The following is a 13,772-nucleotide window of genomic DNA, read 5'->3' as shown; positions in this document are numbered from 1 at the left end:
TCATGTTCCAGTTTACTTTCAGGTAGGAAGATTAAGAAATGCCAGCCATCTGAGGCTTTAAAATCATTTCTTCAATTCTGCAGTGACTTGTTAAAGAGCAAGTTAAAGACTTGCAGAGAGGGGCAAATTCAAGCAGTGAATGAACCAAAAAGGGACAGGAGAGTCAGGTTCCAACATCCCTACTACTAGTCCTCAATTCCCATTCATAAAAGACTAAATGAAACAGAAAAAAAAAAAAAAAAAAAGGGAGGCAGAATTCAACTTCTTTTCATAGGCTCATTAGCATAGCTGGATGACTTCAAAGCCCATAATTAGCTGAATGCTAATCACCCAGCTAACAAGTTTTTATTAAGTATTTACTAGTTTTCCCACACTGTGCTAGGGTCTGCATATCTGAAGCAGCATCCGGTCCCACTAGGCACTCTGGAATCCAGAATTAATCTACCCCAGCAGCACTGTACCTCTTTTGCAAAAGCTTTCTTTTCTTCCTCCCCAAACCTGATCTCAGACACAGTGCTTCTACTTAAGCAAGCAGCTTAAGCCCTGGAATGGGATGAGCATCACACAGAGAATTAAAAGCATTTATTTAAATAAGCAGGAGCAGCCAGAGAAAATTCTCAGTGGAGTTGAAGGTGGTCAGGGGCATAAGGAATCCTGGCTTGTGGCAAACAGTGCAGAGAAATGCACATTTCTCCTGTTCAAAGCCTGCCTTAGGCTATGAAGAATCTCCAAATCTATCCATCTGTGAAGTCACTCAAACAGGGTTTCAATATTAAGTTTCTAATTCTGCAGGAGAGGAGGAGTTTATAGAGATGGGGGAAAGGAAAAATTAGTAATGCAATGCAAAAGTCAAGATGAGGAAAAGGAGAGGATGGGTGAAGGCAAGGAAAATGATCTGAGAAAGTGAAACGTCCAAAATATGTCACCAAATAGGTTGACCTTACTTTTCACTATTCTGAAACAAGCTGGTTTCTTTAACACTAGAGGGCATGAACACAAGGAATAGCGCGCGCACACACATGCACGCGCACACACACACACGGGGACGGTAGGGAAGCAACCCTGAGCAAAGGCAGCCTTCATATAAAACTAAAGATCTGAGGGTCCAAAGAAAACCCGAAATTTCAGGGGTCTAGGGCATCCAAGTGTCTTTCCCCTGCAAATAAAATCTCTACGCTCTGTTCCTGGGAACAGTGACCACGACCTCTCGCAAGGAAACCGCTCAAGGATTGAGAGTTATGGCAGTTTAAAGCAAATAGTCTCCAATGCTCCTCTCCTCCGCTAGCAACACCTTTGCCTCACGAAAGCTCCCACCCTTTCGAGGTTAGTTTTCCCTGGACCCCAAAGCTCCATCCATCTCTCCCCTGGGGCTACCTGTAAAAGCTGGAGATGTAGACTCTCTACCAGGAAATTCAACTGATCGTAGTCAAATAACGGAGAGAGGGAAGGGGCGCCCGCAGCTTTTGCTGCCAGCAGCCTCAGTGCGCAAAGGTTCGAGGCCGCGCAGAGCCGGGAGACTGGCCCTTGCGCCCCTCATTCAGCCCCTCGACTCCAGGAGAGCCCACACAAGGGCATCCCCCGCACACTCTCTGGCTCTGAGCAGGGAGATCTCTGTACCTGGAGATGCCCAGAAGGTGGGCCGGGGCGTGCTCCACTGGCCAAAGCGCCTGGGGATCTGGAGGACAGGAGAGGCGAGAAAGGGAGACAGAGATAGGCAGCTAGAGGCAGACAGAAAATACGGCAAGAAGGAGAGACAAGCGTTAAGAGAGTAACAGGAAGAGACATCCCAAGAAAGACAAGGAAGAAAAGGAGGGGAAAGAAACAGACCTGGAAGGCGCAGGGGGAGCCAGAGTCAGAGAGAAAGTCAGAGAAAGAAACTGAGTCAGAGACAGAGACGAACGGAGAGAATGAGAGGCCGAGGGGCACTGGGAGAGAAAGAAAGGAAGGCAATCGTCGAAGAAGACACCCAAGCTCCAGAGCGTCCGCGGTGTCAAGCCGAGAAGCGTACGCGCACAGCAAGCGCCAGCCGCCCGCAGCTGGTGGGAGAAAGTTGCCCCGCCGCCGAGCGCCACCAAGGCGCAGAGGGTGGCCAGTGCCCCGGAGCTCAGCCGAGTAGCGGAAAAAGCAAGGTTAGAGGGCGGGCGGCGGCAGAAAGTTCCGCGCCTCGTGATCCTCCCTCCGCACCTGCAGCACCAGACGAACGCGCTGAAAGCGCCCAGGGGGCCGTCTCGCCGGGTCCGCAGGCGCCCCGGCCCGCCGTCCGGCCCCGGGAGCTCGACTCCGCGCCCTACACTCGCGGCAGGACTTTGCGGCACCCACCCGGGCACCCTGGCTACCCGGAGAGGACTCGCCCCAGACAATTACGAGAAAGAGAAGGGGAGCAAGAGAGAGACGGAGACCTGCTATCGTGGCCAAGGATCCCGCGAAGAGGGAACGGCAGTCCACACACGGGATTCAGCTTCCGACCAGCCCAGCAGGCGCCGGTCGGCCGCGCCGAGAGTGCCGGGTGCGCCGAGCCCGCGCTCACCTGGAACCCGCGCCGGCCCGCGAACGCCGCGCGCAGCCCCGGCTCCCGCCCGCGCTTCTCTCTTCACACTTCCCCCCGAGCGGAGCAAGCTGGCTCCGGCCTGGGCCAGCCCCGGAAAGGCGCCCTCATAGCGCAGCGGCGGGCTAGAGGGCTCCACGAGCGCCGCGAGAGCGGGCGCCGAGGCCGAGAAGGCGCAGGAGACCGAACGAGGGCTCCTAGCACATTGTCACCTCGGCAGAGCCGGCTATGCCGCCGCCGCTGCCGCCTGGTCACTTCGCCCCCGGCCCCCGCCCCCCTCCCACCCCAACCCTCTCCCTCCCAGCCCCTCCTCCTCGCACGGTCCCTCCCCCTCCCGTAGCCCCAGCCTAGAGGCCTCTCACTGGGCTAGTATCATTTACGTAACCAGCACCCCCAGCCCTCCTCCCTCCCCGCTCCCGCTCCTCCCCGGGCTGGGGCGGTGTGCACCGAGCGCGCTCCAGCTGCTCCTAGAGCTGCCGCTCCAGCGATGTGCACAAGTCCCGCGATACTTGGCAGGCACGGCCCCCAAGAGCAACTGTGGGGTCGGCTCCTCTACCCTACAGAGCGGTTCGTGACCCCTGGCCGTCCAGGTTTCCCATGGTGCAAAAGCCGGCTTGCATCCACAGTGTTAGTCCGGTGCACCAGCGAGCTTCTTATAGGGATGCTGGAGGGTCGGGGACTGCCCTCGGGGAAAAGCTGGGGCAACCCCACCCCCGTCGTAGTCTCTCCAGTGGAGAAATGATGCAGGGACTTAAGGTTTCAGAACCTTGAAGCAGAAAGGACAGACAAGAGTTTGGCCCCTTGTCCATTACAGTTCTTACACCCTGACAGGATCCTAGTGTTCTGGATGGCGACAGCTGCTGCCAGCTTACACACTGTAAGAGAACTGGGAATGCAAAACGCTTCCTTGTGCTCTTAAATTTTTTAGGGAGAAGAAAAGACAAAAAGTGGGGCTTTGAATTCCTTTCTCAGTCAACAAGGTATAGTCTTTCACACACACACACACACACACACACACACATACACACGCACCCACCCTGAAGTGCCTGAATGCTGGCATTTCAAAGTAAAGTTAATGTGAAGTCATTTCTAAGTTAATGTATGGTGTAGCAGAAAGTCTCTGGTACTAAATGAATTAAACTGTATGTAAGGATCTTAGAACAATGCCTGGCACAAGACACAGACTTAAGACTCAGATATTATTACCATCTGAAGACTTGGGACCTATCCCCCACTGCCAGGTGGGAAGTACTCTTCTAGGAAATTGGGATTACTGAGTTCAAATCCCTGCTTTGCCATTTATTCACTGTTGCCTTTCTTTGGTCTCAGTTTTACTTGTGAGAGTAAAATTGGGGTCATTTTTTCCTCTCCCAGGGTCACTTCACCTGTCTTAGCTCCCTTTTCTAAGTTTATTTGGCAAAACTGGGGGAAAATATAGTAGCTACTTCAAAAATATGAAGAGCCATGTTGTACACACATATTATTTTTATCTAGAATGTCAATGAGATTCTTGGCTATACTCGAAATTTCTGGAACTGTTATCTTTATATCTTTCATGAATCAATTATCTAAATTGGTATGATAACTATACTTAATATCTTCTCTTACATTGTCCATCCTGCCACCCCTTCCAACTCTCAGTAATGGAGCATCTATCAGAGGTATTCTGTGTATGTGTGAGGACACAGGATGCCACTCATAATACCAGGGACACTCTGGAATTTCTCTCTATTGCTCCCTCATGTGAGTTCCAGTTCTACCATCAGGCTACCCACCTCTGCATGGCAAATGCTATGGGCCAGCAAGTAAAAGATTGGGGTCCTAATGCTGACGTAGCCACTTCCCAGACATATGGCCTTTGAAGCCATATAATCCCCCATCCTTACATTCATCATCTCTTAAAAAAGTAGCGATGCTATTTTGCAAGTTTTGTGCTAATATTTAACTAAATCAAGAGTCATAATTCTAGTGGGTAAAGATTGTATGTTGAACAAGGTATTTCTGTAGTCCCAAAGTATCTCCCTGGGTATTCTTTTTTTTTTTTTTTTAAGATTTTATTTGTTTGTTTGATGGGGGGCAGGGAGAGAGAGAGAGCATGCACCAGTGAAGGGGCAGAGGGATCTCCAGCAGACTCTGCGCTGAGCACAGAGCCCGATGCAGGGCTTGATCTCAGGACCCTGAGATCATAACCCGAGCAGAAACCAAGAGTCCAGTGCTTAACCACGTGAACTACCCAGGTGCCCCTCTCCCTGGAAATTCTTAGCTTTTGCTTTATAACAAACCATTCCCAAACTTTACAGCATAAAATAATAAAACATCTATAATTTCTCAAGGTTCTATGGGTTGTCTGGGTAATTATCTCCTCTGGATGGCTTAGTTTGGGCTGAATAGTCTAGGATGGCCTCACTTGTCTGCTGGTTGTCAAGTTGATTGGGGGCAGGGCTCGGCTGGAATCTTTGTTCAACCTGTTGTCACCCTTCAGTAGGTTAGCCATGTTTTCTTGAGTAATGGTACTTTCAGGGTTCCAAAAAGCAATAATGGAGTACAGGCTCCAAGGTAGAACACTTCTCAAGATTATGCTGACACAAATTTGTCAATGTCCCATTAGCCCAAGAAGATTACATGGACAAGCCCAGATTCAAATGATGGAGTAATATATTCCATGCCTTGATGGGAAAAACTGCAAAGTCATATGGAAAAGAAGAATGCATACACAAATGGGAAGCACTTGAAGCCATTTTTGTAATCTGCCATAGATTCTTAATTACCGGGCAATAAAAAAAATAAATCCAGACATTATCTTAACCAAGTGATCAAGGTTAAAATCAATAATGGTTCCAGGTGACATCATGATCCTCATGATGTGATGCATGAAAAAGTACACAATGTAATTTGTCTAGTATAAGACCAAAAAAAGCATAATTGATTGTAACCATAAAAAAACAAAAGACAAATCCAAATTGAGGAAAACACCATAAAATATCTTGTCTGTACTTTTCAAAAATATCATTCTGATGAAAGTTAAAGAAAGGCTAGAGAACTATTCCAGACTACAGGAGATTAAAGAGACATGACTCCTAAATGCAATGTGTAATCCAGAATTAGTTACTGGACTGGAAAAAAAATACATTATTGGGACAATTGGGAAAATATGAATGAAGTCCATGATATCTAATCTATAGACCTTTTATTTATGTTAAATTACAATTAATTTTACATCAATATTAAATGTCCTAATTTTTATAATTTTACTATAGTTACTGTAATAAAATATTTGGGGGTAAAAAGGGCATAGTGGCTGTATTTTATTCACAATCATTCAGAAATACCTACAGAGAAAATGATGAAGGATACATGATCAAATTTTAACAGTTGGTAAATTTGCATGAGGAGTACCAGGGAATTTTTTTGTAGTAATTTTGCAACATTTTTAAAGTTTGACTTTATTTTATTTAAAAAATGAGAGGAGAAACAATCTTTGCTTATCTTACAAGAAGAATAAATGCAATAATTTATGTGACTGAGTGTTGAAAGTAAAAAAAATTTATATTGCACTTTTTTCAAATAGAAAGCTAGGAATTTATCTTTAATCAGTGAAGACTCATTGAAAGTATCTGTTTAGATAAATGGGATGACCAACATTTTACAAGTAATCGTCTATAAAGCATAAAGTGATTTAGATGGAGAATATACTAAAGACAGAAATTCAGCAGGTACACTTGACCAACCTGTGATTAACCAAGGTCCAAAAGGAAAACAAAGCGTGATGTTATCTAGAGAGATAGAAGAAAGAAAGAAAGAAAGAAAGAAAGAAAGAAAGAAAGAAAGAAAGAAAGAAAGAAAGAAAGAGAAAGAAAGAAAGAAAGAAAGAAAGAAAGAAAGAAAGAAAGAAAGAAAGAAAGAAAGAAAGAAAGAAAGAAAGAAAGAAAGAGAGAGAGAGAAAGAAAGAAATAGAGAAAGGAAGGAAGGAAGGAAGGAAGGAAGGAAGGAAGGGAGGGAGGGAGGGAGGGAGGGAGGGAGGGAGGGAGAGAGAATAGGAGGAGAGCGAGATTGCTGAAGTTAAATTGTCAGGTCTTGAAAAATTATTAGCAATGAAGGAGAAGGATAAAAGTGTTACATTACTGTGAGATTTTAAAATTGGGTGAGTAGAAGAATGGAGATGCCATTATTAGGAGATACAGAGAGCAAGAACTCTGTTTTCTAAAATAAAAATCTAAAAATATTTCTTACAAATTATAGTATTTTGGTGGATTCTCATTGTTTTTAGGAAATCGTCTAAAAGCCTTAACAAGTCTTACAAGAATCTTTATACTCTGGACCCTGCTTATCACCTTAGTGCAATACAATGACTTAAGCACTGGGATAGGTACTAAAAGATACAGAGGAAAACAAAGATAGCCCTCATGAAACTTGTCCAGTGAATATGTATTGAATGTTTACACCATGCTCTGGGAATACAACAGTGAGCAAAAAGGTAAGACTACACTTCCATGAATGCTACACTTTAGTGTACTATGTCCTAAACAAAAAACAAATATGTACTTATGTCAGATGGTAATAAATTCTCAGAAGAAAAATGAAACAGGTTAATTGCTGAGCTTTCCAACTAGTGTATCAAAAATTGTTAACAGATATCACATGATGTATTGACCACCTCAACCATCAGAAGTGGCCAAGTAGGGTGGCCTCAAGTTGCCAGAGTTCATAGACAAGAAGCTTGTTTAGGGCTCTTTGTTGGATGGCCTGAACAAGTGGAGTCTGAGTGTGTGTCTCATTCTTCCTGAAGGTGACATAAAGAAGTTTCTACATCTGAACATCTACTTCAGCATTCAGCTACAGACTCAGTGGTCTGCAAGGGCTAATGGAATAGTTTGAAGATTTTTATTTTAGGGGCCAAGAAACATTGCATGTAGTTCAAAATGTAGCCCATTGCAGATGGGGGAGCAAGGAACCTAGGCAGGAAATTGTAGTGAGCATACCTTCAGTTAATGACCCAAAGCTCTAGCAAAATAAATATACAATAATTCTGTGCCATGTGGTGATTTGCTATTTTTGTGGTAGCCATGTCAGCTGCAGATTGAATGCTCTAATAATTCTTGAGTATTTTTCAAATTTAAGCTTTATAGTTATTTTCAATTTTCTGATAAAAATTTTTAATGGATTTGAAATCCATTTATATCCACAAAAATGCAAAATCACAACTGATATGAAAGAAAAATAGAGTTGATATATTTTAAATACTATTTTAATTGACAAATATTTTGTCATAAAAATAAAGGTATAAAATCTTTTACACCTACTTTGTGCAAACATTTTCTCACCCTTGATGATAATTATTATATCATCATTTAAAATGTCATGATCAGGAAATATAGCTATTTCAAATAGAAAATCTGTTATTAAAAAGTTAAGTTCAGGGCACCTGGGTGGCTCAGGTGGTTAAGCGTCTGCCTTCGGCTCGGGTCATGTTCCCAGGGTCCTGGGATCGAGTCCCGCATCGGGCTCCCTGCTGGGCGGGGAGACTGCTTCTGTCTCTGCCTCTGCCTCTCTCTCTCTCTCTCTCTCTCTGACTCTCATGAATAAATAAATAAATAAAACATTAAAAAAAATTAAGTTCATGGAGGCAAGATCTCATTAAAATATTTTTTAGGATTTTATTTGGAAGTCTTACATGATTCACTAGACCTTATCTTCTGTAATATATTATTTTTATAATAGTTTAAAAATATGAGGGAAAAGTAATTAATTTTTAACCAAGCTCCATACTTGCATACTCATATTTGCTCTAGTTTATCTCATGATCCACTGCAGCATCGTAGCATCTAACACAGTTTCAAATTTACATTTTTCCATATTTGTGTGATTGATGTCTGTTTTCTCCAACATACAATGGAATACACCAGAATAAAGTGTAGTTGTATGGGAACAGTGCAGGTGCAAAGTTGTAGCTTCACTCTAAGCACAATACCTGTCATAAACTTTAGGTAAATAAATGAATTAATCCAACCATCTATTAACCAATGGCTGAAACTTGCATGTGAACTTTCCTCTTTTCATCTTTCCTTTCCCCACTAAATGTTTCCTTTCTTTGTGTTGAATTCTTTTCTTCTCTTTTTTTTTTTTAGATTTTTTTTTTATTTATTCATTTGAGAGAGAGAGAGAGACAGAACACGAGCAGGGGGAGAGGCAGAGGGAGAGGGAGAAGCAGGCTCTCGGCTGAGCTGGGAGCCTGATGTGGGGCTCGATCCTAGAACCTGAGATCATGACCTGAGCCGAAGGCAGATACTTAATCATCTGAGCCACCCAGGCACCCCTGTGTTGAATTCTTGATTGGGCAATAATAATTAGTGCCAAAGAGTTAGAGGAAATGGGGCAACTGGGTGGCTCAGTTGGTTAAGCGCCTGCCTCTTGGTTCTGGCTCAGGTCATGATCTCAAGGTCGTGACATCCAGCCCCACATAGGGCTCCACATTTGGTGAAAAGTCTGCTTGCTCCTCCCCCTTTGCACTCTCTCTCTCTCTCTCTCTCAAAAAATAAATAAAATCTTTTTTTAAAAAAATTAGAGGAGGGGCACCTGGGTGGCTCAGTCAGTTAAGCGTCTGCCTTCAGCTCAGGTCATGATCCCAGGGTCCTGGGATTGAGCCCAGGTTGGACTCCTTGCTCAGTGGGGAGCCTGCTTCTCCCTCTCCTCCCTATTTGTGCTCTCTCTTGCTATCTCTCTCTCTCTCTCTCTCAAATAAATAAATAAAATCTTTAAAAAAAAATTAGAGGGGCGCCTGGGTGGCTCAGTTGGTTAAGCGACTGCCTTCGGCTCGTCATGATCCTGGAGTCCCAGGATGGAGTCCCGCATCGGGCTCCCTGCTCAGCAGGGAGTCTGCTTCTCCCTCTGCCCCTTCCCCCTCTCATGTGTGCTCTCTCTCTCATTCTCTCTCAAATAAATAAATAAAATCTTTAAAAAAAATTTTTAAAAATCTTAAAAAAAACATTAGAGGAAACAACTAATTTCAGCTCCCAATAGTTTTCAGCACCACGGAGAGCGACACTTGAGCGTCTCCCAACCAATTTTGTGGCCATGCCAGCCTATGCTAGTATTTAGCATACATTGACAGGAATAAGTAAATAGGTAGAAAGTAGGACAATACGTAAAAAACTAACTGCTACTATTCAGCATTCAAAAACAAAGATAAGTAAATAAATGGAAAACAGAACAATGTGGAAAAGCATTAGCATTCACATGTGGTTTTGCTGTCACTTAACATCTCTATATCTCCATTAAATCAAAATCTCCAAAAATCAAAAATATGAAGCAAATGTTAAACACCATCAGAGTTCAAAGCATAAAACAATTACATATCCACTACCTCAAGAGTTTTTTACTTATGTATACATATGGATATATATATATTTTTAGAAGGTAAATCCCTGGAAAGCAGGGGCTCTATCACTGATTCCCAAGACTGAATATAATGTTTGGCAGACAATAGTCATTATTTATTAAATATACACATTAAATTACATCATCCTGTAAATAATATTTCACTTGCTTATTAAAACTCATGAATTATCCATTATTTTGGCAAAACTACTTACACATTTAAGAATCTTAATAATTTTTATTTAAAACTTGAGTATGAATGCTTGTCAAAAATAGTTACAGAGCAAGTAAACTTTATTGGTTATCATATTTTAAAACTATATTCAAAATATCAACTTCTTGTAATGAAGGATTTTCCAGTGTGTTTTAATTAGTTGTTTGAAGCTTTACTCATGAATCCAACATACTAAAAAATGTAACAACCACAAAATCCTTAGTCAACAAATAGCTACTAGAGCCCTCTACCCCATCAAGGCACAAATGTAGAAGTCATTGTCTAATAGAATTAAAGGAAGTAAGATATAAGGAATAAAAAAATGTATCAAAGCCACTTTTTTAATTCTAACATTTAAAAAGATTCCCAGATTCATATGAAATTTTCCTACTCAGTCTTACTTTTCTTCAGCTATTCCATTCAAAGAAAATTATTTATGTTGCTACACAATGTACAAAATTTGTGTGTACTGGACAAGACAATTTTAACAAGGTAAACTCATAAATTATCCAATGTTTAACAAACAACAAGAAGTAGAAAGTATTAATTATAGTGTCATAAATCTTGGTTTAGACTCTAACTATCTAATTAGAATCAGGATAAAAAGGAAAGAACCTATTTCACTTTAAATCCGTCTGCACTGCCAAATTGATATGAAAAGGCAATTACCTTAACATCAAAGGACAGAAGTTTGAATATCATTAGGAAAAGATGACTACAAGTAACTGAGGAATTTTCAGAACATATGTAAATAAAGGGAGATATTTTTATTTTGAAAGAATAGAAGCTGATATTATACTATAGATTAAATATAAAAAGAGAATATGCTATTAGAATTTTTTCATTCATCAGCCTGAAATGTATAACAATTCATGAAGTCAGAAATAGGTAGTAATTAAATTATGATATATACAAAGGAAACATATATTCCTATTATTGTATGTATATAGTTCCTTTGAAAAGTAGAAAGCATTTTATAAATGTAAAGTATAATAATAAGTATAGAAGTAAAATTCAGCAGATTATTAAGAACAAGAAAAATGATGAAACAGGAGACCTCATGATTCTAAACTCAATAGAGAGTATTAAGGAAGACACGTTAGAGTAGAGTATGTAGCAATGCTTTGAAGTACTATTGCCTTAAAAGAGTCACTAGTATCAGATAAAAGCAATCAAGTTTATTATCCATAAAGACATTAATGATATACTCTCTGAGAAGAATTCCATAAACATGGAAATAGGCTTTTCATAACTTATATTCTAAGATTTTAGCAATTACTCAAATTTGTAAAGAAAACAGAATTAAAAGTATTTAAGCATATCTTTGCCCCAGGAACATACAAAACAGTTCTTAAAATTCTTTCCAGACTTTCAGTTATATCAATTTGACTGACATCTTTGTATTGCTTCTCTGAGCAGAGGTCATAATATATTATATATATAAAGTATATATAATATGTATACGTGTATGTATGTATATGTGCGTATATGTGAGCATATGCATGTGTGTGTATCTGTGAATCTATGAACTGTAGTATAATTCATTTTCATGAAGTGAATTCCCAGAGTTATCTATGTGGGTAATTGCTTTAAGTTTCTTGAATGTGAAAAATTAGTTTTTATAGCTACCTCTCATTAAACATACAATGGGACTCAGTATGCATATGACATATAGGCATTATACTGAATTTTAAGGATTCTTCAGTAATCAATGTTGAATGATTTTCAGAGTGGTTAAAAATTTAAAAATTGAAAATAATATTTCCCCCCGAAACACAAATCTGTAAAATATGTGAACTTCCAGTAATTAAATTTAAAAATTGATATAAAACCTAGTGTCATGCATGGCCTCTATGCACCCATTAAAGAAAGGAAAGCACAACAAAAGTTAACTGTATTAGAATCAGCTTTTCAAAAGTTGTGCTTCTGCTTCCATTTTCATCACAAACAAACCATACTATTAGTAAATGGAAAGTCACACTCATATTTACTCATTGACCTATACAAAGTTGTGTATATTTTTTTTATCTACATATTATCTTCCTTCTTAAGTTCAGGGAACCCAAACAGTTTGTAGACTTTGAAGCAAATTAGACATGGATTAAATGGCCAATTCTGTCACTTAGTACAGAATGTACCTCTCTGAGTAGTCACATTTTTGATAACATAAGTATTATACACTAGTACTATAATAGAATTTTTGAGAAATAAATGATGCAGTATATATACCTGACTTATCCTAGACACTCAATAAGTGATAGTATTTTTGTGTTCCATGTACTGTCAATTTTCAAAGATAAATGGAGTTTAAGGTGAACCCAGGAAGATTTTATTTCCCCTGCTTTGGGGACAATTTAGAAAAAGGAACCAAGGTGATCAACACCATTTGGCTACATATCAAAAATTCTCTCACTGCTTTCCCCCTCCTGAAATCTCTAAACTCAATAATGGCCCTAACTTAGAATCAGAATAAGCATTTGTAATATGAATAGTCTCCTAGCTCTAATTACTTCCCATCATAGGCACAACCATGTATGCTCACGTGAGCACACAGATTCCCACATTAAAATGTAAGTTCCATGGGCTTTGTCTACTTTAGTCATAGAATTATCCCAGTAAAGAGAACTAAGTGCCTGCCACTTAATAAGGGCCAAATAAATAGCATGGATCATTATATTCTTCTCTCAATAACCCCTACATATGGGGAAAAATGGCTTTTTTATCAGTCTCTTCATGATCAGCATTTTTTAATAGCCTTCCAATCAGGCAATGAATGCTCTTCTCAGTGAAGATCATCTTGCCAACAACCACCTGCTGAATCCGCCACAAACTTTGCATAAAGAAGAAGAGGATAGAATTCGACCAGTTCAACAAAGTAACTATCTCATATTCCTAGTTTGGCCTGAACTTCGCTTAGCCAACTCTAGCAACTACAAAGATGTCCTAAACTGCCTAAGATGTGACAAATATAGGCAGCTCTCAAGAAAGAACAGGGGGCACCTGGGTGGCTCAGTTGGTTAAGCGACTGCCTTTGGCTCAGGTCATGATCCTGGAGTCCCTGGATCGAGTCCCACATCAGGCTCCCTGCTTGGCGGGGAGTCTGCTTCTCCCTCTGACCCTCCCCCCTCTCATGTGCTCTCTCTCTCAAATAAATAAATAAAATCTTGAAAGAAAGAAAGAAAGAAAGAAAGAAAGAAAGAAAGAAAGAAAGAAAGAAAGAAAGAAAGAAAGAAAGAAAGAAAGAAAGAAAGAAAGAAAGAAAGAAAGAAAGAAAGAGAAAGAAAGAAAGAAACAGGAATAGAAGCATGATCTGTTTCTCAGCACTCAAAAACACTTTGATAATAACTCCAACATTTTCAAATTCTGAACTTTTCCTTATAAAGAATTATGGGAGATAGTTTCTATTTTACCTTTTGTCAGTCCAATTTCCAGATTTTCAGAAGAAAGTATTAAACCCCTGAATAAGTTAATGTATTGGCATGTAATTTACTTACTCATTATTGAGAAGTAGATTATCTAGGACTTCTTTTTCCCACTTTTTTATCTATCCTCAAACTACTGAGTTTTTGTTATCAGTGCCAGTGGAAAGAGGAACCAGTTTTATACAAACAAATTATGAACTTTGTCCAAGATATACCA

At 40.4% G+C, this 13,772-nt stretch overlaps 1 protein-coding gene across 2 annotated transcripts in view; it reads right to left on the bottom strand.

Moving 5' to 3' along the window:
- The window catches only part of GALNT13 (polypeptide N-acetylgalactosaminyltransferase 13), a 565,045-nt gene extending 562,254 nt beyond the window's left edge, over positions 1–2,791 (bottom strand). For both annotated transcript variants that reach the window (XM_027590905.2, XM_027590904.2), the window contains exon 1: positions 2,400–2,791. The gene's annotated coding sequence lies outside the window, so the exon portion shown is untranslated. The remainder of the gene's footprint in view (positions 1–2,399) is intronic.
- Positions 2,792–13,772: the final 10,981 nt, after the last annotated feature.

This window comes from Zalophus californianus, chromosome 3, assembly GCF_009762305.2.
Source record: "Zalophus californianus isolate mZalCal1 chromosome 3, mZalCal1.pri.v2, whole genome shotgun sequence".
Taxonomy (NCBI): domain Eukaryota; kingdom Metazoa; phylum Chordata; class Mammalia; order Carnivora; family Otariidae; genus Zalophus; species Zalophus californianus.
The sequence above is the reverse complement of the archived record's forward strand: the minus strand, read 5'-3'. Positions and strand labels throughout refer to the sequence as shown.